This window comes from Chiloscyllium plagiosum, chromosome 39, assembly GCF_004010195.1.
Source record: "Chiloscyllium plagiosum isolate BGI_BamShark_2017 chromosome 39, ASM401019v2, whole genome shotgun sequence".
NCBI lineage: Eukaryota > Metazoa > Chordata > Chondrichthyes > Orectolobiformes > Hemiscylliidae > Chiloscyllium > Chiloscyllium plagiosum.
In genome coordinates, this window is record NC_057748.1 from 5,855,290 (window position 1) to 5,881,155 (window position 25,866).

The following is a 25,866-nucleotide window of genomic DNA, read 5'->3' on the forward strand; positions in this document are numbered from 1 at the left end:
ATTTACAGCATCTGCATTCCTTTTGGTTTTTATAAATACTGACATAATTGGCTCAAAAGATGTCCTTCTGGATTATATATTCCAGTTTGAATCAACCTGTTTTGACATATTTCCAGCACAGGTGGGACTTGAACCCAGATATTCTGGCCTGGAGGATTGGGTACCAATCATGCCAATGTAGTTTCTTTAATTAATCTGTTTGGAAATGTTATAACAAATCTCTGATACAGGTGTAACTTAAATATGGACCAGAGGCAGGGACACTACCATTGTTCTTCAAGAAAAGTAGTGGCATTATGACTCTCAGAATTAGGGACCTCTGTTTGATTCCAGCCTCAGGTGACTATCTGTGTGGAGTCTGCACATTCTCCCTGTGTGTGCATGGGTTTCCTTTGGGTGTTGTGGTTCTGTTCGCCGAGCTGTGAATTTGTGTTGCAGACGTTTCGTCCCCTGTCTAGGTGACATCCTCAGTGCTTGGGAGCCTCCTGTGAAGCGCTTCTGTGATCTTTCCTCCGGCATTTTGAATCTGTGGATGAGTGCCATGCCTCTAGGAATTCCATGGCTGTTCTCTGTTTGGCTTGTCCTATATAAGTAGTGTTGTCCAAGTCAAATTCATGTTGCTTGTCATCTGCCTGTGTGGCTACTAAGGATAGCTGGTCGTGTCGTTTCGTGGCTAGTTGGTGTTCATGGATGCGGATCGTTAGCTGTCTTCCTGTTTGTCCTATGTAGTGTTTTGTGCAGTCCTTACATGGGATTTTGTACACTACATTTTGAACACCTACGGGCGAGAGACGCTAAGACAAGCCAGGAAATGGGAATCCTGTGCTAACCGCCTAAGCGCCACATATGAACAACTCCGGGCCGAGTGAAGTGTAACAGTATGTAGCAAGAAAATAAGATTGTTAATTTTTCCACACCTAGCTTAACTGTAATTGTCCTTAAAGGATTAGCTTCTGGAAATCAGGTTGTCATCTGCATAACTGTAAGGATAAACTGTGGTCCTGCTTTTGTTTTAGGTAACATTCCCACAAAATCCATTAATACTTGACGGTGTGGTTCCTTGAAAACTGGTGTGAAATTAAAGATACCAGACCCCTGATTACGATTACCTATTGAGGTTTACCAACTACTGCACATGATGATTTGTCTTACAAAACTGCATCCTTAACTGGACTTGGTTATGTAAAATGGTTGCTTGTGAATGCTTGAGTTTTCCATATTCCTATATGTCCTGCCTTTGGAATGTTATATGCTATTTACAATATCTCCTTATGTCATCTGTGTAGAATCACTATGTGATGAACAGCCATCCATTCCTCATGCACAGATTTATGAAGGTATCTCCACTTCTTCATCAGAGTGTCATTTTTAATATAATAGCATTCTGGAACTCCTTCAGCCTCAGCTTCCATGTGAGCTTTGTGGGTTAACTTATTTAACACTGATCAGCTTACTGAACATCAATGAAGACATGGCAAGTACTTCCTGCGGCTTAACCTCACGGTTTAAAGAATTTCTTTTCATTCATAGAATTCCTACACTCAGACAACTGATCCTGATTCAAAAAAAGTAACAGACAGCTAACAATCCGCATCCATGAACACCGACTAGCCACGAAACGACACGACCAGCTATCCTTAGTAACCACACAGGCAGATGACAAGCAACATGAATTCGACTGGGACAACACTACTATTATAGGACAAGCCAAACAGAGAACAGCCATGGAATTCCTAGAGGCATGGCACTCATCCACAGGCAGCACATCGACCTGAACCCAATATACCGACCACTGCATCGGACAGCTAGAACTGACAACCGGAAGCGGCAGATTCAAACCACTATAAATGCCGGAGGAAAGATCACAGAAGCACTTCACAGGAGGCTCCCAAGCACTGAGGATGTCACCTAGACAGGGAACGAAACATCTGCAACACAAATTCCCAGCTCAGCAAACAGAACCACAACAACGAGCACCCGAGCTACAAATCTTCTCACAGACTTTCCTCTGGGTGCTCCGGTTTCACCCCGCTGTCCAAAGATGTGCAGATTAGGTGGATTATGGGAAATGCAGGGTTACAGGATAGGTAGCTGGGATGCTCTTTGGAGGGACAGTGTGGACTTGATGGGTCAAATGGCCTATTTCCATGGATCAGGAATTTTATGATTCTTTCTGACATCTTATGACACATCCCTGAGATGATGGGTCTTGAATCTGGGCCTCCTGGTCCAAATTAAGGGATGTTACAACTACATCTCAAGAGTCTTTAAAGCAACATCCAGGCAGGGACTTGAACCCTGGCCCCTCAGTTTAAAATGCTGATGGTCTACCAAATGAGCTACTTAGGCTCCGACCATCCTGGGTAATTCTATTTAGTTTTAATCAACTGTTCAAAGATGTGGTGTGATTACAAAGGGAGGTGCGTGTATGGAATGAGCTGCCAGAGGGAGTGGTAGAGACTGGCACAATTACAACATTTAAAAGGTATCTGGATGGGTGTATAAAAAGGAAGGGTTGAAAGGGATACAGGACTAATGCTGCCAAATGGGACAGATTTACTTAGGATATCTGGTTGGCAGCCCTTCCAGTGTAATTCCAAGTAAAACAATCTCCTGACAGCAGTCAGAAGCAATTAAAAAGTTAAATTGCTCCAGTAAAAATCAATCAATTTGCCTGAAGCCCTACCATATGTTTGATCTTTTACATGTAAGCTTAGGTGATTTTTTTTCTCTTGCTAATTATAGTGAGAATGATCTCTGTTTTTTGCATGTGTGTGTGTGTGTGTCTGAGAGAGAGAGGGAGAGAGATTACAGAGGTTAGTGTTTAAATGGGCGAATGTTTACACATTTCAATGGACAAGTGTTTTCAAAGTGACTATTTGAAAATGCAGAGCGCAGCTGTAATTAATTGTTCCGGTAATTTCCACAATACTGTTTGTGTGTTCGACTGCTTTATACTTGATTGAATTCCAGGGTGTTGATGTGACACACAACTGCTTGGAAGATTATTGCATGTAGCTCGATCATTAATTATCTTGTTTCATTAGTTCCTGCCTGTGGCACACAATGAACTAACTGAAAGTAAAATCCAAACTGCCCAATTTAATCCTTAATTCATCAAGGACAGATTTAGTACAAAATGGATAAGTATCTATCATGCATTGATTGGAAATGGTAGTAGTTTAAACTGAATTGGTTTTACTGGTGCAGCCAAAAGCACCTTGGAGCCTCATTGTTATTATGAATAAGTTAAAATTGCATTAATGGCAGAGATTATGTATCATTACTAAAAGACTCCTCCACAACCTAATTTCTTTATTTAAAAGCTTGATATAAAGATTGCGCACCTTTTAAATAAGGGAATGTATATTGAGGGATCAGTAACATTTTGGTTGTGTTACTCAATGAGCAATCCAGATAGCCAACCTAAAGATCTGGAGGTAAGAGTCTGAATTGTATATTGGAAATTTATATTCAGGTCATGACATAAATCTAGAATAAAAATAGCTAGCATCAGGAAAGATGATCAAATGGGATTATTGTAAAGGACATCTCCCTGCTATAGGAAGGATGTTGTGAAACTTGAAAGGGTTCAGAAAAGATTTACAAGAATGTTGCCAGAGCTGGAGGGTTTGAGCTCAGGGAGAGGCTGAGTGGGTAGGGGCTATTCTGTCTGGAGTGTCAGTCGTTGAGGGGGTGACCTTATAGAAGTTTATAAAATCATGAGGGGCATGGATAAGGTGACTAGCCAAGGTCTTTTCCCGGATTAGGGAGTCTAAAACTAGAGGGCATGGATTTAAGGTGAGAGGGGAAAGATTTAAAAGGGACCCAAGGGGCAACTTTTTCACGCAGAGGGTAGTACATGTATGGAATGAGCTGCCAGAGGAAGTAGTGGAGGCTGGTACAATTTCAGCACTTATAAGGCATCTGGATGGGTATATGAAAAGAAAGGGTTTAGAGAGATATGGGTCTAATGTTGGCAAATGAGACTAGATTAATTTAGAATATCTGGTCAGCAAGGATAAGTTGGACCGAAGGGTCTGTTTACATGCTGTACAGCTCTGTGACTCTATGGCTGATCGTTTTCATTGATGGAAAAAAATCTGCTGTCATTTTCTAATATGTAATGTACTGTATGTGACTCCACACCCTCAGTGATGTCTCTTCCTCTATACTGTTCTTTGATGTGACCTAACAAACCATTTCTATTATATTCAAGAAGGTGTCCTATTCTTCCCCCACCCTACCGTCCCACCTCCTAATTCTTGCGCCCCCACCAACCCTGTTAAAGATAGGCAATCAATGGTGGCCTTGATAGTGATGCCTATGTCCTGTGAATGGATAAAAAAATTAAAGAGATCAGCCTCGTCTTAATTAATTCTAATCTAGACTAAACAGAGCAGAGTTCCTGGGAGCCTCTACCAATAGTCACAGAGGTTTGTGCATTTCAAGTTATCTCCTGTTTTTTCTGGGATGCTTGACACTCCAATCGATCTGCTGCTGCGGTGGTGAGTTTGTTACAACAGAAGGACTATGCTATGTGATTATTCAGTACAGTTCACAAGACAGGAGGCAACTTTAATAGCAAGAAAGTCGAAGCCTATTGGGGATGGTTACAGCACCCTAGCAAACATGCTGCACATTCCCCCCTTGCAAACCAAGTGGTAAACACTTCGAGTTTTGTTAAATAGGCTTTATTGTACATCTCCAATCTGTGCTAATCAGGGATCTTGGATTGTTATAAATAAATTCAACAGGAATTCAAGAGGAACTCGCATAAAGTGTTGAGCATGTGACATTCACTGTCACTGGGAGTTGAGGAAAATAGCATCGAGTCACACAGCATGGAAACAGACCCTTTGGTCCAACTGGTCCAAACATGCATTTGAGCGGGATGCTAGACTAAAACATTCTCTCCTATGGTGGAGGGACCAGTGAACCTCAAGGCCTGACTGGGGTCTAGTGCTCCTGCTAGACTCTGTGACTACAGCATCAAACAGAAGCTGGTATTGATGTGGAGGCACTCGGGTGGAGTTGGTTTTCATGGCCTTTTGGAAGATGTTTAAGTCATATTTGTTGGCATGCAGCCTGATTTTCTTTAGCCTAATCTTGCCAATGATTGTTCTTGATCGCTGAGAGGACAGAGATTTAAAAAAGACGAGGGGCAAATTTATTTTACACAGAGAGTGGTTCACGTGTGAAATGAACCTTCTGAGGAACTGAAGGTGGATGTGGTTACGATTACAATGTTTAAACAACATTTAGATAGGAATGGTTTGGATGGAAATGGGCCAGGAGCAGGAAGTGGACTAGTTTAGTTTGGCATTTAGTTCGGCATGGACTGGTTGGACCGAAGGGTCTGTTTCCGTGCTGCATGACTCTGTGCCTCCATGGGAGAAGCTGAGCTTTATGTGACATAACTGTACTCTGCATTGCAGGTGCAATTCTTACCAGTGTACTACTGATGTGTCCGTTTCCAAACGCAGAAACCATTATCCCAGAATCCCAATATGGTTTCAGAGCACCATGAAACTCAATGGATTCAATCTTTGACATATGGCAGATTCAAGAGCAATGCTTTGAAGAAGTCAAAGCTCTTTTTGACCTCCATTGATTTAGTGAGAGCTTTCAATTCAGTCAACCAGGAAACTCTCTGGAAGGTCCTGGGACCATCAGCTGTTTGCAGAAATGCGTCATGCCTTCTTCATGATGAAAAATGACTGCCCATGATTCTCCAGCACTCCAAATGGAACCTGATGCCTTTCTCATCAAATCTGGTGTCAAGTTGGGTTGAGTTTGCACCCACCCTTTTCTCCATTTTCCTAGTGGCCATCACTAATGTGGCCAAGAACACCCTTGCACCCAGGGTTCAAGTTGAGTAGAGGTCTGATGGGAAGCTAAAGACTCAATGTGAAGACCAAAGGCCTGTGCATGACCTCCAGTGTGTGGATGGCTGTTACCCTGGTGCACACTGAAAAAGACCCAGCTGGTCTGTGAAGGAACAGTCAACATCAATATTGTAATACTAATTTGAGTTGATTTGATTAATTGTAGTCACATGTACCTACATACAGTGAAAAGTTTCATTTTGCGAGCAGTACAGGTAAATCATTGCAAACAAAAGCTTACAGATTATAGGGTGCTTAGACAAAGCAAGTCATACAAGGTCACACTGCACAGGAGGTGCACAAAACAAGATCAACATTATTTGAAGTTAGAGAGGTCCATTCTGCAGTTGAATAACAGCAGAGAAGAAGCTGTTCTTGAACTGTTGGTGCATGTGTTTAAACTTCTGTATCTTCTGCCTGACAGAAGAGCTTGGAAGAGCGCATTACTGGGGTGGGAGAAGTTTTTGATGATGTTGGCAACTTTTCCACAGCAACAAGAGGTGTATATGGAGTCCATGGATGGGAGGTTGGCTTTCATGATGGACTCAGCTGTCCAAACAACTCTCTGTAGTTTCTTCTGGTCCTGAGGCAGAGCAGTTATTGTACCAAGTTTGTATGCACCCAGATAGAATGCTTTCTATGGTGCATCTGTAAAGGCTACTGCAGAGGCTAGCTACCTTTTGAAGTTTTCCCTTTGGATATTTGATTTGGATGCCATATCTGAAATCCCTCCTTCCCATATCCTTGAGTGTTCCTCAATTTACCAATATTCAGATCCTTTGTTATAAGAACAGAATGTAAAGAGAAACTTCCATCTCTGTGTTTTGAATTATTTTAGCTGTCTTCCAATCATATCCTTTAACTTTTGAAATTGATAGAATAATAGGACCATAGCTTAGCTTATAAACTTCCAAACAGATCTACTGACAAATAAAGTGATAAGTAACAGTAACAATTATATATTGCATATTATCAACCTTAACGATCTCTCTTTGGGAGACATAAAAACAAGAGACATCTGCTGCACTAAAATGCAATATAAATTTGACTAGACACAAGGAGCTTGAATATTAACATTTACATGGTAATTTATTTTCAATCAGTAACAGAATGTCTCTGGCTTAAAACTCTCTGATGGTTTCAGACAAGCTATGTAATTTGAAGAGGACAGAGTGAGAAATAGTTTGACAAAGGAATTTTATATATCTGTCTCTTAACTCCTAGTAAACTGTCAATTCAATGTTTATTCAAATGAAATCTATAAGATGTTTGTATTTAAATCAGACAGCTTTATCTCTCTTTGGCTTCTTGACCCCATCACCCAGAATTTGGTACATAAGTGCAAACTGCTCCATTTTCTGGAATGAAGATTTTTAACTTCAGGCTTTCAGCCATGCTTCAGTTGGTAACGCTCTGATCTCTGTGTCAGGAGATCATGGCTCAAGTCCCATTACAGAGACTTGAGCACATAATCTAAGCTGACAATTCATAGTGCTGAGGGCATCTGCACTGTGAGGGAGGGGTGCTGTCTTTTGTCACGCTAAAGCAATGGTGCTCTTTTACATTGCCACAAAAGAACCTTGTCCATATTTGACTGAGGGCAAGAGAGTTATCGTGAATGTCCTGGTTAATTCCTCAAGTTATGTTATAGCATTTTTATAGTTGCCATGGGAGCTTGCTCTGTGCAAATTGTCTGCCTTATTCCCTTCAGGATTCCTGAAGAAGGGCTTATGCCCGAAACATCGATTCTCCTGTTCCCTGGATGCTGCCTGATCTGCTGCGCTGTTCCAGCAACACATTTTCAGCTCTGCCTTATTCCCTTTACTTATATTAATTATAATAATTTAAAAGTGCTTCACTACCTATAACATGTTTTCGAGTGCCTTGAATTTGAGAAAAGTGCTAGCTATATGCTTTAATTCAGCATGGCCGTTAATACACAGATACACACATTTGTCAGGAACACACTCAAATACAATACAAATACTCATAGGAACTCTAATGTTTCTAATGTGTTTTGACCATATTGGAGAATGGTAGCAGAGAGATAATGTTACTAGACTAACAATCGAATCGTTTACACCAGTATTCTCATGACATAAATTCAAACCTACTCACAGCACATGAGAGAATTTAGATTCAATCGACAGATCTGTAAAATATCATTCACAATGATCATGAAACAATTGGATTGTTGTGGTTTATTACATGGATCATTGATGGAACTAAGGAAGCAAACTTTATGAAAAGAACTGTGGATGCTGTAAATAGAAACAAAAACAGAAATTGTTGGAAAAGCTCAGCAGGTCTGGAAGCATTTGTGGAGAGAAATCAGAGTTAGCATTTTGGGTCAAGTGAACTTTCTTCAGAACTGTATTCCTTTCCTAGTCTGGAGTACATGAAACTCTAGATGTACGCCAAAGTGGCTGACTCTAAACTGTCCTCAGAAATGGACTAGCAAACCACTTAACTGTATCAAACCATTACAGAAATTTTGCACTGAGGGTGTAGTTGTACCATATGGATTGCAGCAGTTCAAAAAAGCAGTCCACCACCACCTGCTCAAGGGCAGTAAAGGATTGGTGACCAATGTTTGGCTGTCAAGTGTCTACCCCAGAAATGAACAAAAAAAACCTGAGCCACTGATGACACCATGTTTTGGTGACTGTATCCTTTCTTTTTTCTGTTAGATCAGGAGATTAAGTGTGATGGCAGAGACTATGACTGAAAAACATAACACAATATTTATAAGGTTGGACTGAATAGCTTTCTCTTTTCATCTCGTTTGTTCCATGTTAACAATTCTGCACAAAATTCTGGTTGACGAGTGTGAATAATTCCAGATGATCTGAAATTGGAAAAATCTGAACTGAGATAATGAAATCACTGCCAAAGCATAGCAGATCAATCTGTGAAAGGGGTAAGACAGGATGATATTTTGGGAGGAGGCAGGTGTTCTGTGGAAGAGGCTGCTCTCATAGTATGAACCTGCCCTTTCCCTTTCAGATTCTGTTGTGACTATTTCTGATTATTTAAGTGTCTTCATCTTTTAGATGAATAGATTTTCATGTGGGGAGGATATCAACCTTCAGTTTTATAATCTCTTCATGTGCATCATTGGCAAACCAATGGCAATAATTCCAGCAATAAACTCATTGTGTTCTGAAAGGAAAGAAAATAAAAAGCACTGGTTAACTGTGCTTGATCTCTATAACATTATGTAATGCCATCTCTTGGAAGTTGATGTGCTTCAGAAAACAGGTTGCTGCCTTGGCAAGCTGTGAAGAGGGCTGGAGCATCTTTGACAGTCAAAAGGGGGTGGCTTGGCTGTTCACTTTCATTTTTGTTGGCATCGTGAGTTCTTTCCTCCTCCCTTTTCCACCCTCAAGAGGATGGTATGGTCGAAAGGATGAGCTGTGTACACGCTGTCTCTTCCTGGGCTCCCTGCACCACCCTCGAAGGTAATTGTTTCTCTGGACGGTACCGTGCCCCACCAAGCGGAATATTTCAGCACCACTCAGCGCTGGACAGCTCCCACAGAGTGAGCCTCCGCTCAACAGCAGGGGGAAAGGAAGCATCCTACCTGTAGCGCCAGCCGAGACCGAACAATTCTTTCTAAAGAATTTGTGGCAAGGGCGAGGTGTTTTTTTTTAAGCTGGGGAGGAGAAAGAACTTCACAAGACCAACCAAGGTAAGAGAAATGGCCCTTCTGTGTTAAATAGCTGCCTAGCAACCTAATTATTAGCAGCTTCTTGTTTGAACAAACAAGCTCTCATCTCCTGAGGAAGCTTGTCAGTGATGCTGCTTGATGGCTTCCACGGGGATACCTTATTTTAAAAGGTGCTTTTTAATCGCCACTCCCTCAACTCAAGAGTCCTTTGTGAGGGGTTTACTTGCCAAAATTGCACGGTCTTCGTGAATCCTGTTACATACCGAGATTTACCAACGTGACACCGCCCTGCCTCTCCCAGTGCTACTCGTGTCGATTAAGAGATGCAATTATTTTAAAAAGAACAGATTTACGAAGAGGTGCTGAGTGCAATTGTTTTAAGATTCGCTTCCTACCGCATGGGTGGAGCTCTCGTGTACGTAACCTGGGCATTGTTCAGTTTACTCAAAGTCAAGGCAGGGGCGGAGTAAACTGTTGCGAAAGGTTCAGGTGGAAGGCTGGCCGAGTGGGGAAGCCAGTGGCTGAAACAACAACAACTTGCATTCAACTAGCACCTTCCACGCAGTCCAAAGGGTGCCAAGCTGGGTGAGGGCGGTGCTGCCGGCGCGGAAGTGCCCTCAAATAAAAGCTGGAAACCTGGAATTTAAAATAAGATGTTGGAGATTACTGGGGCAGGAGTTGCGCTGCACTGGGGCACTTACTGAGTGTAAGGGAGGGCTGGGGTGCTTTTAGAATCACGTTTTTTATACTGAGAAAAATCTGAATCATTCGTTAAATAATTCAGTGCCTAATGGCTCGCAGACTCTCATGTTTCTGCTGTACATAAACTTTGGGACTGAAAGATTAGTGCAACAGGGAAAACTGTGGCTTGAAACACCCCCTGATTCATGGTAGCTTTAATGAATTTCACTAGACAGCAAGTGTCAAGAAGATGGGGTTGTTCAAAGAATTTACTGTCTGGGTTTCTCGATGCCGGGCAGCACCGCTTCACTCCGGCTTCTGCGTTTTGTCCCTGCATGAAAGGTTTAACCCTTTCGTTGCCGGACTTGTCTGTACTTTGACAAAGTTTCCTATCCGCTCTGAATTCACTGCAACAGACCTCTGGAAGGTGAGTGAGCACCGGGCGCCGAGAGAGGGCGAGCAGCAAGGCTGGGCCATGAACACCCCCGCAGTTGAATAGCCCGCGGGCTCTGGACTTGGCGGCTCTCGTGTGATGTCCGGCCACTAGGGGCAGAGGTGATGGGGTGGCCGCTGTGAGACCGAAGCCTCCGGATTGATTGGAGCCTCCAACAACAAATGGTCTCATAGAGCTGTACAGCAGGGAAACACACCCTTCGGTCCAACTGGTCTATGTCGAGCGGATATCCGAAATTCATCTCGTCCCTAACAAAAACAGAAGTTGCTGGAAAAGCTCAGCAGGTCCGGCAGCATCTGAGATAGCACAGTGGCTCAGTGGATATTGCACTATTGCCTCACAGCAAAAGGGTCCCAGGTTCGATTCAAGCCTGGGGCTTGAATCTGTGTGGAGTTTGCTCTGGTTTCCTCCCACAGCCCAAAGGTCAGGTGAATCGGCCATTCTACATCACCTATAGTGTTAGGTGCATTTGTCAAAGGGAAATGGGTCTGAATAGGTTACTCTTCAGAGGGTCAGTGTGGACTTTTTGGGCCGAAGGGCCTGTTTCCACATTGTAGGGAATCTAATTTAATCTGCGGAGAGAAAGCAGAGCTAATTGGAGTTCTGAGGAAGAGTAACTGGACCCGAAAGTTAACTCTGATTTCTTTCCACTGATGCTGCCAGACCTGCTGAGCTTTTCCAGCAATTTCTATCTTTGTTTCTGATTTCCACCATGTGCAGTTATTTCAGTTTTTAATCTAGTCCCATTTACCAGCATTTGGCCCATATCCTTCTAAACTCTTCCTATTCATATACCCATCCATGTGCCTTTTAAATGCTGTAATTGTACTAGCCTCCGCCACTTCCTGTAGCAGCTTATTCCATACACGCACAATCTTCTGCATGAAACAGTTGCCCTTCGGTCCCTTTTAAATCTTTCCCTTCTCACCGGAAACCTATGCCTTCTAGTTTTGGACTCCCCCAACCTGGGAAAAAATTCACCCTACCCATGCCCCTCGTCATTTTATAAATCTCTATAAGGTCTTCCCTCAGCCTCAGACGCTGCGGGGAAAACAGCCCTAGCCTATTCAGACTCTGTCTATAGCTCAAACCCTCCCAACTCCAGCAACGTCCTTGTAAATCTTTTCTGCACCTTTCAAGTTTCACAACATTTTTCCTATAACAGGGGAACCAGAATTGAATTCAGTATTCTAAAAGTGGCCCACTCAAAATGGGAGCACTTACTACGTGTTTGTCAGAGGTCAAGATTCCAGTGTCTTTACAACACAAAAACCTCGTTAGTGATTACAGAAAACCTCAAAAGTAATAACAAAGTGTGAATGGAATTAACAAAGAGATAACTGACAATGTAATTCTATCCTTTTCACCTCTAACCAAAACCTGAACAATGTATGTGAATTAATGGGATCATCCTATGTGCTTGTGGTGCAAATGATTGCTTTGTGACCGCGGAGAAAATGAGGACTGCAGATGCTGGAAATCAGAGTAAAAAGTGTGGTGCTGGAAAAGCACAGCAGGTCAGGCAGCATCCGAAGAGCAGGAGAGTTGATGTTTCAAGCAGAAGTACTTCAGGAATGTGGGGGAGCCCAAGGAGCATGAGAGATAAATAGGAGGGGGCTGGGGATAGTGGGGAGGTAGCTTGGAAGGCGATAGATAGATGGTGGGTGATGCTGTTAGTTCGGAGAGGAGAGTGGAGCAGTTAAGTAGGAAGGAAGATGAACAGATAGGACAGTTCAAGAGGGTGATGCTGGGTTGGAGGGGTGGAGGGGAGATGAGAAAACTGGTGAAATTGACATTGATGCCATGTAGATGGAGGATCTCAAGGTGGAAGTTGAGCTGTTCTTCCTCCAGGCATCGGGTGATTTGGATTTGGTGGTGGAGACTTGCATGTCCTTGGCGGAGTGGGAGGGGGGGTTGAAGTGGTTGGCCACAGGTTGTTTGGTGCTTGTGTCCCAGAGATGTTCTCTGAAATGTTCCGCAAGTTGGCATCCTGTCTCCCCAATGTAGAGGAAACCTCATCAAGAGCAATGGACGCAGACCTGCCTCTGTGTTCAAGTCCATAGCCTTGACACCTCCCAACCCTGTATCTCTGAACTTTTTTTTAATTACTTAGATTAGATTAGATTACTTACAGTGTGGAAACAGGCCCTTCGGCCCAACAAGTCCACACCGACCCTCCAAAGAGCAACCCACCCATTCCCCCACATTTATCCCTTCACCTAACATTATGGGCAATTTAGCATGCCAGTGTATCACCTTGCCCAAGATCTCTGCATTTTTCAATTCTGATCTGTTCCTCACTGCCATCACTCTATCATTGGTGGCTGCAATTTCAACTCTTTGGGCATCAATCTCTGGAATTTCTTCTCCATCTTCTTACCTCTCTCTTAAGTCTCTTAAGAATTAGAATTAAGTATTAGCTCTCTCTCTCTACACTCAGAACAAGCACAATCCACATTGCAGCTCAATGCTTGCCCTGGTGTTCAGGAGAGATGTTAGGAAGTACTTCTACACCAGATGGTAGTGGCTGTTTGGAACTCTCTTCCACAAATGGCAGTGGATGCTGGATCAGGTATTAATTTTTAAATCTGAGACAAATAAATGTTTGTTGAGCAAAGGTATTAAGGGATGTGCACCAAAACAGACATGGAGTTAGGCCACAGATCAGCCATGATCTCATTAAATAGTGGAACAGATTCAAGGGGCTGAATGGCCTACTCCTGTTCCTATGTTTGTTCCTAAATTAATCCAAAACATCAACCTTAATTGACAAGATAGATAAGGTGAAACTGTTTCCACTTGTAAAAGAAACAAGAATGAGAGGGCGTAGATTTTAAAATGATGTGTAAGCAAAGCAAGGGTGATGTAAGAAAACATATTTTCACACAGTGAGTAGTTAGGGTATGGAATGCCCTGGCTGGAAATGTGGCAGAGGAATGTTCAATTTGTGAGTGTTGCGTTGTTATTTGGTTAGAAATGGTGTGCAGGGATGTAGAGAAAAAAACAGAAGATTGGCACTAGATAACAGAATTGGTGTAGGCACGATGGGCCAAATGGTCTCTATCTGCATAGTAATAATTCTGTGTTTGTGTAGAATTTAGTCACCAGCTCTAATATCGCATTGGGTGAGCTGATGTCAAATTTGGCCTGATTACATTTTTGTGAAGTCCCTTTGTATGTTAGGATTAGTCAGGATAAACACTGGAAGGATGATGACTGGGGAGCCCAGAACCAGAGCTCACAGTGTAAGGATACATTTAGGACTGAGATGAAGAGAAATATCAATGCCCAGAGAGTGGTAAGCCTGTGGAATTCTCTATCACAGAAAGCGGTTGAGGCCAAAACATTGAATGTTTTCAAGAAGAAGTTAAATATGATTCTTAGGAACAAAGGGATCAAAGCCATGGGGAGAAGGTGGGAACAGGGCTCTGAGTTGGATGATCATCTGTGATCATATTGAATGGTGGAGCAAGCTCAAAGGGCCAAATGGCCTCCTCTTGCTCCTATTTGCTATGATTTGTCTGTTCCTATTATTCAAATATATAAGTGCAAGTTGTTGTTGTTGTCAATGTGCCCATAATATTGTAACCGTATCTCAGACACTTACCCTATTCTTAGAGTCATCCCTATTAGTCCAGCAAGTAACACTATCACCTTGCTTTGCCAATCATAGTAACATGCTCATATTTGAAAGAAAGCTCCTGTGACAAACAGAGCAGTTTGGAGCATGAACCTTCTTACAGAGAGGGTGAAAACTGCAGGGTGAATTACTTCAAGCTACTGTCCCTCTCTTCCGGGGAATTGGTATCAGGGCAACACTGTTGGAAGTCCTGCAATCTGGGGTAAATAAGTAGCACACACAAACCAAAAACAAAAGATGAATCAGCATTGTTAAAAATGGAATCCTAGTCCTAAAATAATTCAAACGGGTGGCACGGTGGTGAGCACTGCTGCCTCACAATAGCAGGACCCTGATTCGATTCCACCCTTGGGTGACTGTCTGTGTGGAGTTTGAACACTCCCTATGTGTGCGTGGTGGGTTTTTTCTGGGTGCTCTGGTTTACCTCCCACAGTCCAAAGATGTGCAGGTTAGATGGATTGGCCATTGGAAATGCAGGCTTTGAGTATGGATGAGAAATGATAAAGGTAAGGAATCAATCGTGAGAGTGGTTTATAGGCTTTCCAATACAATAATATATCTGGTATTATGAACTGAGAAAGGATTAATAAATGAACAGATAAAAGCAGAAAACTGTTGGTAATAAAGAAAGAAATTGCTGGAAAAGCTCAGCAGGTCTGGCAGCATCTCTGGAGAGAAATCAGAGTTAACGGTTTGGGTCCAGTGACCCTTACTCAGAGCTCAAATTCTGAGGAGGGGGTCACTGACCCAGACCCGCTGAGCTTTTCCAGCAATTTCTGTTCTTGTTTCTGATTTCCAGAATCTGTAGTTCTTTCTGTTTGTTTTTTCACTAAAATGACCAATCATTATCACCTCGCACTTGTCTATGGAAACTGGCTGAATCAGAGCTGTGCGATAGTGATTACACTTCAAAAAGTACTTCATCGAAGGTAAAGCAGTTTGGAGTCAGCTTATCATTGTAAATGTCGTAAATAATCAAAAGTTTTTCTTTTCCTTCACTATACACAGTGAATTACACTCGTTATAATTAGCTAAATAATTATACAATACTACTCCCTAAAGATCTGTTTCATCTGTAATGAAAATGCTGCATGTTTAATCATTTTAGAATCCCCTACAGTATGAAAGTAGGTCATTTGGCCCATTGAATCCACACCAACCCTCTGAACAGAATCCCATGCAGACCCACGCCCCTAGCTTATCCCTGTAACCCTGCATTTCCAGTGGCTAATCCACTTAGTGTGCACATCCCTGGACACTACAGGTGATTTAGCATAGCCAATCCACCTTAACCTGCCCATCTTAGGTCTGTGGGAGGAAACCGGAGCAACCCGGAGGAAACCCACGCAGACCCGGGGAGAATATGCAGACTCCACACAGACTAGGATGGACTTGAGTTTGACAGATTGTGGAGATACTTTGTTTTTCTTTAAATCAAAGGTCAATGAGAAGACACATTGGAACATGTTTTTAACAAGGCATTTCTTGGTAGTCACATGTCTTATGAGAACTGTTTGTTTGCAAATGTCCCCCTGTCTATGGTTAGGGCTGTCCAATTGCAACTTCTGCTTTGGAGAATGTTTGTAGCTTTTCACTATGTGGCCAGCCTGGAGAAGAAAAGTGTCCCCAGTCCAGTTCTCCTGTTTCTGAATACCTTCCAGTTGTGGGCCCAATGTGATACCTAGAGCCCTGGTCACCAGTCTGAGCCCTGAATGTCCTCTTGAAGAGGACCTGAAAAGATCTTCAATATGTGTTACTTGATTCAGCTGTGATAGCAATGATCCTAAGGACATCTCTTTGTGGTTGATGATATCTGTCTTCGTATGCCAGAACATCAGACTGACAGCCATCTGAATATTCCACACTTTGCCTTCAAGAACTAAGACTTATTGGCCGAACTGTTGCTTTTTTCCCAAAGTGAGTCTCCACAGAGAGAAATCCATCTTTCCCCCTCTAGCCTAATGTATGCATATGAATGCTTGTTTGTGTGATTGTTTTGAGTTATTTAGAGGGTAAACATTTATATTTTCACATTAAAAAATATGTGTTAATCAATTTTGCATCATCATAGCAGAAGTTTTATTTCATAATGAATCAATAATTTTGTGTTTCTTAAAGAAATCTCATTGGTGGATCTTCTTGTTTTAAGACTAATATGGAGAAATATCAGGAACTGTGAAGAACAATTTCATTAATCAGTGACCTGTGGAACAGTGGAAATATAGAAACAGACAGTGCGCTCCTCCCATTTCAATCCGAACAGTAATACCAATGAAATACATGATACTTAACACACTTTTTTTGCTGTTCTTCTCCCTTTCTGGTGAAATTTTATGTAATGGATTCAAATGGTGGCAGATGGTGGAATTTGAATTCAAGAAAAATCTGGAATTAAAAATCTAATGATGACCATGAATCCATTCTCAATTGTTGGGAAAACCTATCTGGTTCACTAACATCCTTTAGGGAAGGAATCTACTGTCCTTACCTGGTCTGGCCTACATGTGACTCCAATACCACAGCAATGTAGTTAACTTTTAATTGCCCCCCTGGGCAATTAGAGATGGGTAAAAAATTCTGGCCTAATCAGTGATGCCCTCATCCTGAGAGTGATTTTTTTAAAAATGGCACTTAGCACTTAGACTTTCAACTATTGGATTAATTTCTAATCTATACATGTGACAGTTTTTCACTGTATGTGAGGATGTAGAAAGGGCCACCTATTGTCTTCACTTTCAATGCTGGTAGTATCGAAAGATCATAAGAAGATACGATTTTACAGTCAGACAAGGATATGCTTTATTTTGTCACACTTTTGACTCTCCTTCCCCCTTTACTATAAACAGAAATACTGAGCAGATTGTAACAATACAGCTGCTTGCACCTCAATGTTGACAAGCCTCAAATCTCCTTGTTTGGCTCCATTTGGAACCACCAGATTAGATTTCAATTCCATTCCCCTTTCTGATGTCCATTGTTCAAGGTAAATCTAACCTTTTGGAGCTTGATGACCTTTAACTCAAGGTGTAGCTCATCACCATTACTGCTCTTTTCAAAGATCAGCACATCACCTGTCTGCTGAAACATTAACCATTCCAATTACTGTCCTTCCCCGTTAGTTCCAGCCTCAACATTTCCATTTCTGTATTCCTGAACTGCATCTTATATGAACTCTAGCCTTAGCTGGTTGCTTTGGCTCAGCAATAGAAGCCTTGTCACTGAGCCAGAATTTTATATGTTTTGGGGGAGATGGTGGCCTAGTGGTATTAATGCTGAGTTGTTAATCCAGAAACCCAGGTAATGCTCTGGGAGCACAAGTTTGAATCTGGCAGACGGCGGAATTTGAATCAAAAAGAAGTCTGGAATTAAGAGTCTAATGACAAGCATGAATCCATTGTCAGTTGTCAGGAAAATCCATCTGGGGGGTCATTATATCCATTAGGGATGGAAAATGCCATCCTCATTTGGTCTGGCTGACGTGTGACCCCAGAAATATGGTTGAAACGTAACAGCCCTCTGGGCAATTAGGGATGGGCAACAACTGGTGGGCCTGGCCAGCCATGCCCTCATCCCCTGAATGAATAAAAAAAGTCTCCCTTTCAGAAACTTTGTTCAGAATTTGAAACTTCTGTGCAGGACTGAGGAAGTGCTACACTGTTGGAGCTTTCCTATCATTCATGAGGTTTTAACTAGAGGCCCTGTTCACTTTCTCAGGTGGATGCAAAGATCACAAGATGTCCTGAGCAAAGTTAATGCTGCAATCAATCGCATGTCAGAAAAAAACAAGCTTTTGGTCATTTATGACATTGCTACTTATGGGACTATGCTGTGTGTGGATTTATTGTCACACTCCCCCATCTTATCGCAGTGATTGTATTTTTTTAAAAGGTGCTTCTTGGGTTTTAAACTTGAGATTTCAAAATTGCTGGGACTATGAAAGATGTTATGTCATTGCAAATTCTTTCCTGCGTCTTAACCAGATTTCTGCAATCCATATTCTATCCTGAACAAAATCCTGTTCTCCTCAATTCTTGCTCATTTCCATCAGCTACCTATTGTTTACCACATTGATTTTAAAATCTTCATCAGTTTTCAATTAGCCATTAGAGCTTTGCTTTTCCTACATCTGCAACTTGCTCACGTTCCTGCCTGCATTCCTCCCACTCTAATCAATTGCACATATCTATCCCACAACTTCCCGACCAACCACTGCACATTTCCATCTCCTTCAGTTATTCAAATTTCCATTGTGTTGTCCCATATTCTGAAATCTCTCAGACCTCTTGATCTGCCCACATCTATCTCCATCATCAATACCATCCTCAAAATCTCATTGACTGCACATTTGGGTCCATCGTCAGACCCTCTCATGCTTCCCTGCTCTTGTTGGTATCCAAGTTGGATATTTCATTGTATTAAAGACACTGTTTGAACACAAACGGTCATGTGTGAAGATAGCTGAAAATGTGTTGCTGGAAAAGCGCAGCAAGTCAGGCAGCATCCAAGGAACAGGAGAATCGACGTTTCGGGCATAAGTCCTTCTTCAGGAATGAGGAAAGTGTGTCCAGCAGGCTAAGATAAAAGGTAGGGAGGAGGGACTTGGGGGAGGGGCGTTGGAAATGCGATAGGTGGAAAGGCAAGGAAGTACAGGATGAATACTAGGACTAGGGATCAGAGAGACCTTACTGTGCAAGTATACTGTCCCTTAAGATAGCAGGACAGGTGGGCAAAGTGATGAGGAAGAGGTATGAGATACTTATCTCTTTTAGCAAGGAATAGAGCTTAATTGCAGGAGGGTTCTGCTGGAATTGTACAGAGTATTGTGTGCAGTTCTGGAATCTACATTCTAGATGGATGTGACAGCACAGGAGAGGGTGCAGGGGAGATTTACCAGGATGTTGCCTTGGCTGGAGAGTTTCAGTTACAAAGAGAGATTGGACAGCTTGGGGTTGCTTTCCTTAGAGCTGAAAGTGTGTTGCTGGAAAAGCGCAGCAGGTCAGGCAGCATCCAAGGAGCAGGAAAATTGACGTTTCAGGCATGGGCCCTTCTTCAGGAATGAGGAAAGTGTGTCCCTCCTCCCTACCTTTTATCTTAGCCTGCTGGACACACTTTCCTCATTCCTGAAGAAGGGCTTATGCCCGAAACGTCGATTCTCCTGCTCCTTGGATGCTGCCTGACCTGCTGCGCTTTTCCAGCAACACATTTTCAGCTCTGATCTCCAGCATCTGCAGTCCTCACTTTCTCCCATGTGTGAAGATACTTTGGGTGCAACTAACATGTTGGGAAACTCTTACTTCAAGCTTGAAATACAAATTACAACCTATCTGGTAGATATTCTCCTAACCAACTTGTTATGGTACACATCTAGAGCAAATGGGATTTGAACCCAGACCTCCTGACTCACAGGCAGAGACACTACCATTATACCAGAGGAGTCCTAACTTGGCTACATCTACTGACATTCCTATTCTTTGTTATTTAATTAAGTCTCTTGTAGCCCTTTTTTTCACCACTGTCTTTCCAGAGCACAAAATTGTATCTTCATTGTATTATATGCAACAGGTTCTGCTTTTCCATAATTACTCTTTACATTTGCCAGTGTACAACAGAGTCATTCTGTCCCTGGGTCATTTGCATAGCAGAAGGTTTGTTTATTATATGTGAACATATTGTTATCCTGACTTCTCTAGCAAGATCAGTGACGCCTTTAGTCTGTGACCTTCCTTTCAACCCATCTGGGTTGGGAATGAGTCATACTTCCTTCAGTACAGTTCTCAGGATCATAATATTCCCGTTATCTACAGTCCCTTGGGATACTTGTCTCACTGGACACAGCGAAGGTTGCTTAGGAGATACTTGAATATTATGGACAAGCTTAATTCCCTGGAAAGTTATGTCACCAGGGGTTTAATTTAGAGAATTTTTCAAAGGGATTCAGAGAAATGGAAGTGATGAGTTAAGGAACAGCCAGGATTGGCAGATACATAAACATGAAAAGCTTCAATGAACTGGGTGCTGATTAGTGAGAAGTACGCTGGACCTCTCATTGGGTAAAGAGTCACTGATAGGGAAGTTGAAAAAAAAATCACTGAAGCGAAAACAGAGTGCTGGAGATGCTCAGCGGATTTGGCAGCATCCGTGGAGAGAGAAACAGAGTTAATGCTTCCAATCCAGTATGATTTTTCTTCAGAGCAGTGTATTGTGTGTTCTTTGTTCTGAAAAAGAATCATGGATTGGAAACAATGATCCTGTTTCTCCCTCCACAGATTTTGCCAGACCTTCCTGAGTTTCTCCAGCATTCTCTGTGCTTCTTTCTGATTTCCAGCTTCCGCAGTATTTTGCTTTTATTTAAAATAAGTGCTGATTGCCTCTTGGAATCATCAGTTACACTGTTTATTTTGATCTATTATAACTCACCGAAAATATTGTCGGAATCCTACTCAAGAGGTTGCTGTTGGTAATTATATTGATCAGATGTTTAATACAGTTGTAAGACATTTCACTCTCTGCTATTTTAGAGAAGGCATTAATCCATTTAGAATACATAGATCCATGTTTGTTTTAGAAACAGGAAATAGATGGTTGCTGTAACTGGAGACTCTTCAAGTAGAAAATAGCGACAATTAAGGTACCCCAGGAAGAAAAACAAGAAAATGCTGGAAAAGCTTGGCAGGTCAGGCAGCACCTGTGGAGTGAGAAAACCAGAGTTCGCATTTCAGATCAATAACCTTTCATCACACTGTCAATCAGAACCATTAACACTGTCTCCCACATCACAGATGGAACCTGACCTGTAATGCTTTTCCCGGCATTTTCTGTTTTTATTTCAGATATCCAGCATTATTTTGTGTAAATTGTGTATCTTCCCCCCAACCTCTATAATTCAATTATTTACATAAATGCTATTTCCATTCAATAATAAATTCTCAGCATCTATGCTAGAACTGGAGGTAGTGGGTCCTGTTTTAACTCTTTAAGAGAATGGGTTTTGAGTGAGTTAAAATCCCACTCATTGTGTTCAATGCTATTGAGGCCAGTTCATTAGATATATTCAACAGGGAGCTGAATGTGGCCCTTGCGACTAAAGGGATTAAGGAGTATAGAGAGAAAGCAGGAGTGGGAGTCTGAAATTGCATGATCAGCCATGATTGTATTGAATGGTGGTGCAGACTCAAAGGGTTGAAAGGTCTACTCCTGCACTTATTTTTGAAATTTCTAAATTACAAAATGTTTGCTTGATACTGCTTTGGTCTCATTTTAAAGACTTTCTTTTGATATTTAATGTTGGTGATAAATTTGCAAGCTGAGCAAATAGTAAGAAATGGATACAGCAGGATATTTGAGAACAATGTGTTTGTAGATGCAAATATTGTTCAGACTGGGTGGCTTTAAAGCAAAGTAAGTATTGGATTAAATTGAGGAACTGGTGTAGAATAGAGCAGCCACATAGTGTTTTGAGTGAGTAGAATCTACAATACACTGCCTGAGAGTCTGTTAGTTGCAGATTCAAAGGTAGCTTTCAACAAGGAATTGGGTAATTACATGAAGAGATTGGAGCTGCAGAGTTATGGAGACAGGGCAGGGAATAGCTGGGCTGCCTTTGTAGAGAGCCAGCAGGGATACAAATGGCCGAGTCACCTCTTTCTGTGTTGTAACTATTGTATAATTCTTTGGTTCTATATTGACCAGAGAAGGTGCTGAATGGGAAAAAAGTCACAAACCTCCAGCCCAGCACAGTGATAGGCAGACAAACAAAGTACAGTCTACAATCAATTTATCTGATTCGTGACTCCAGCAACTTAAGTAATTCTGCTTTACACATTTTCAATTTTTCCTTTGTCTTCCGCACTTTACTAACCCATTTATTCGTATTTCTTGTTTGTTGCTTTATTCATCAGCTATTGAGTAATTTCCTTTTGATGTTTAACATTGTCATTGTTTTATGCAAATACTGATGTAAATAGAAATTAAGAACTCCAAGCCATTTTCTGTCCTGTAAGTAAACCTGTCTAGATTCACTTCAGTGAGTCTCCAAATTACATGCACAGGTCCACACCAGCCCCCTCTTGCTCTCCTCTTTCATGTGAAAATCTCCACCTACTGTCACTTTTGTACAACCTTCCTGTGCATCTGTGCTGTCATATCAAGGCTTCTTGTAGATCAAGAGACAGAAATAAGGTTTTGTAAAGGAAATTCATTTTCATACAGTTAATTCTTGCTAATTAGGGATTATCACATTTCACTGATTGCTCTGAGAGCTATACTGCCTTTGAAGGCAGAACATTTACAAAAGAGGAGCTCATTGAGATGCTGCACAATGTGCCTCATGTGGGAGCTCCCATGTCTGTTGCTCCTTCATTAATTCATATTATCCTGTGTTGGGTTATTCACTTTATTTAGAACTAGTCGTTCTATCACTCTCTGCTTTCTCTTGTTACTCGGGGAAGTAATGGTCTAGCAGTATTATTGCTTGACTATTAATCCGGAAGTTCAGCTAATGTCCTGGGGACCTGGGTTCGAATCCTGCCGTGGCAGATGGTGGAATTTGAATTCAATAAAAAATATCTATAATTAAGAATCTACTGATGACAATGAAACCATTGTTGGGAAAAACCCATCTAGCTCACTAATCTCCTTCAAGGAAATTAAACAGAGGGATTAAACCAAAGTGTTTATGTGTTTTTTGGTGGATTGGTTTTTAAATGCTTAAAGAAATGGCAACACAAATAGTGGACAATATTTCCCAGAATCAAGTTTAACAATCTATTGACATTATCGTTAGACTATTAATCCAGAGACCTAGGTAATGTTCGGCGACCCGGGCTTGAATCTCTGCCATGGCAGATGGTAGAATTTGAAATCAATAAAAGTCTGGAATTAAGAGTCTAATAATGACCATAAAACCATTGCTGATTGTTTGAAAAAAAACATTTGATTCACTGATGCCCTTTAGGGAAGGAAACTGCCATCCTTACCCAGTCTGAAATACATTGTGACTCAAAGTGGTTGACTCTCAACTACCCTCTGGCCAATTAGGGATGGGCAATGAATGCTGGCTTAGCCAGTGATGCCCACGTCCTGTGAACGAATAATAAAAAAACACTAAGCATCATTCATTGCTTTGTTGGTCACTGTTGACGATAAAGCCCATAATTAAGAGGGTGCCGATACCATGGGGCACAAATCCCGTCTGTCCAGAACTTTTTTCTTGAGGGAGCCTCCTTGCTGGAGTAGAACTTGATCACATTTCCAACGCCCCTCCTCCAAGTCCCTCCTCCCTACCTTTTATCTTCTCCTGCTGAACACTCTCTGCTCATTCCTGAAGAAGGGCCTGTGCCCGAAACGTCGAATCTCCTGTTCCCTGGATGCTGCCTGACCTGCTGTGCTGTTCCAGCAATAAAGTTTCAACTTTGATCTCCAGCATCTGCAGACCTCACTTTCTCCTAGAACTTGATAACTGTTTGTTCATGTTCGTCTCTATCTGGCAGATTGAAGGTGGCACTAAAGGCATGGTCACTTTAAACATCAAACTATTCAATATATCTTGTATTCTGCAACTGACTTTGGCAATTGAATACTGTTTATAGATCCTCAATTAATTTATTCTTGTTCATTTATTTTGTGGCTTGTGTGCTAATCTACTCACTTCATTTGGATTACAGTCAATGTTCATAAACCAATAATGAGGAAAGTACATGATCAACAGCAAAGAGAGAGAGATAGCCTTGTGGTCTGGCCTAAATGTGACTCCAGAACCACAGCAATGTGGTTGACTCTCAACTTCCCCTACGGGAAATTAGGGCTGAACAATAAAAGCTGGCCTAGCCAGTGATACTCACATCCTGTCAATGAGTTAAAAAAAAACCTCAGTAGCTATATGAGAGGGTGAGTAGAGGGGTGCTATATTAAACTCAGGAGTTAAAATATGGGCTGTGCGTTGTCCAGACACTAGATCGTTCCAGGATTACCATTGACCTCAACTAAGTTAGAGCCCAGATGAATTTTCTTTCTTCAGGTTCTGTGAAAGGAGCCTGGAGTCACAAAATCAGCAGTAATTCTGAATTCTGATGACACAAACAAGTTCTCTTTCAACTTGTGAAGCATTCCCACCTTTAGGTCTAGCTGCATGCTATTGTAATGTTCAATGTTGACATTATTTGACAATGACTGAGATTGACAGGCAACATGGTGGCTTAGCAGTTAGCACTGCCGCTTCACAGCGCCAGGGACCCTGGTTTGATTTCAATCTCAGGCAACTGTGTGTGTGGAGTTTGCATGTTCTCCCCATGTCTATATGGGTTTCCCCGCGTGCTCTGGTTTCCTCCCTCAGTCCAAAGATTTGCAGTTTAGGTGGAATGGCCATGTGAAATTGTCCCATTGTGTCCAGAGATGTGCAGGCTAGGTGGGGTAGCTATGGGAAATGCAGGGTTACAGGGATATGATAGTGAGGTGAGCCTGGTGGCCTGTTGTTTGGAGGGTCGGTGTTAATTGAAGGGCCAAATGTCCTGTTTCCACACTGTAGGGATTCTATGATTAATGTGGGTGCTACTGGCATTTATTGCCCATCCCTAATTGCCTAGAGGGTGGTTAAGTCAACCACATTGAGGGGGTCTGGAGTCACATGTCAGCAAGACCGGATAAGGATGGCAGTTTCCTTCCCTGAAGGACATTAGTAAATCAGATGTTTTCTTTCAAACAATCAGTAATGATTTTGTTGTCCTCATTAGACTCTTAATTCCAGATTTTTATTCAAATTGTAACAACTGCCATGGCAGGATTCGAACCCAGGGCCATGGACATTACCTGGGACCCTGAATTAATATGTTGAATCATGAAGGGCTTTTGCCCGAAACGTCGATTTTCCAGCTCCTCGGATGCTGCCTGACCAGCTGTGCTTTTCCAGCACCACACTCTCGACTCCCTGGATTAATAGTCTAGTGATAATATACCAGGTTGTTAAAACTAATTCTGAGAAATATTGTCCATTATTTGTGTTGCCATTTCTTTCAGCATTTAAAAAACAACCCACCGAAAAACCCATAATCACTTTGGTTTAATCCCTCTCCCTGTGGGATGCCAAGAAAGGAAAACGAACAAAAGAAACCAAGAGAAAATGAAAGAGAGCTTTCTTTAAAAGCTTTATTCTAATTGGAGCCACATCCCTGCTGTGAAATAGGATTCAATTTTTCACCCACTTATTGAAGCAATAATGGTGGAAGTTGAGCGGGGGTGCATGGCAGCTGAAGCTGACAGCACCTGGGAGCAGCTTTATTGGAACTGCCTGATGTTCTGTCTCATACACACCCGTCTAAATGTGACACAAAACAAATTTACACTGAGGAAGCAGATCACTTATCAGCTAAGCAAGCGCTCAATTAGGATGGGAGACAGTGCAGCCCGAAGTATTGGATTATGTAGTGTCTGTTCTATATATCTCTGTTTAATTTCCTTTTCCCACAGAGACGCTGAGGGCTGAAACCTTGTCTGGACAGTCATAGCAGCACAGAAACAGACCCTTCGGTCCAACTTAATC

At 41.9% G+C, this 25,866-nt stretch overlaps 1 protein-coding gene across 2 annotated transcripts in view; it reads left to right on the top strand.

The window, feature by feature from the left end:
• The first annotated feature begins 9,271 nt into the window (after window positions 1–9,271).
• LOC122542176 (synaptotagmin-1-like) overlaps window positions 9,272–25,866 on the top strand; it is a 144,426-nt gene continuing 127,831 nt past the window's right edge. Inside the window, exon 1 of one of the 2 annotated variants that reach the window (XM_043679615.1) lies at window positions 9,272–9,579. The gene's annotated coding sequence lies outside the window, so the exon portion shown is untranslated. The remainder of the gene's footprint in view (window positions 9,580–25,866) is intronic. The other variant, XM_043679616.1, reaches the window with a different exon arrangement.